Source organism: Ornithorhynchus anatinus, chromosome 5 (genome assembly GCF_004115215.2).
Source record: "Ornithorhynchus anatinus isolate Pmale09 chromosome 5, mOrnAna1.pri.v4, whole genome shotgun sequence".
Lineage (NCBI taxonomy): Eukaryota > Metazoa > Chordata > Mammalia > Monotremata > Ornithorhynchidae > Ornithorhynchus > Ornithorhynchus anatinus.
This window is the reverse complement of record NC_041732.1, coordinates 80,811,081-80,811,648: the sequence shown is the minus strand read 5'-3', so window position 1 is coordinate 80,811,648 and position 568 is coordinate 80,811,081. Positions and strand designations below refer to the sequence as shown.

The 568-nt window shown below is 48.1% G+C and overlaps 1 non-coding gene across 1 annotated transcript; it reads right to left on the bottom strand.

Moving 5' to 3' along the window:
- Window positions 1–138, bottom strand: LOC114812360. Its single transcript, XR_003760016.1, has one exon. It is a non-coding gene; the product is annotated as a small nucleolar RNA SNORA7 (small nucleolar RNA).
- Window positions 139–568: the final 430 nt, after the last annotated feature.

The window sequence follows — 568 nt, the reverse complement described above, 5'->3', positions numbered from 1 at the left end:
ACTTGTAGCAGATGTTCTGCCATTCGCTAGCCACTGCCCAAGCTAGGAATGGAATGGATATGTCTCTGCTTGACTCTCCCTCTCATAGTCGAGACTGGTAGAGTGCTGGAAACTCTCCAGGTGCGACCCTGGGAGGGATCAATAGCTCTACCTACCCTCCAAATCACCTGTGCATTCAGTAGCCCACTCCCCTACAACATTTTCTCTCCTCTGCTCTTTTAGTTACTCAACTCAGGCAAGCCTCTACTCTGGGCTTCAATTGATCTCTCGGCAAATCCTTTCTCTCTTCCCTGAGAGAAATGGCAATCTGCTCTGCCTGGAATGATTAAACCCACAGTTCATACTGCAGAGGGATTCCGTGACCACCATTTAATAGTAATGGGTCTCACCAGGCCTCTGTCCCTGGAGTCAGGAAATCCCACTACAGATGGGAGCTGTAATTGATGTTTCAGTGTTGGGAGGAGAGAGGCACAGAAGGCTAATGGCTGAGAACTCTGTCTACAGCCTCTGGGGATAGTTAGGAGAGAACCATAAGTTGAAAGGTGAGTCAGTAAGTCAATCATATTTA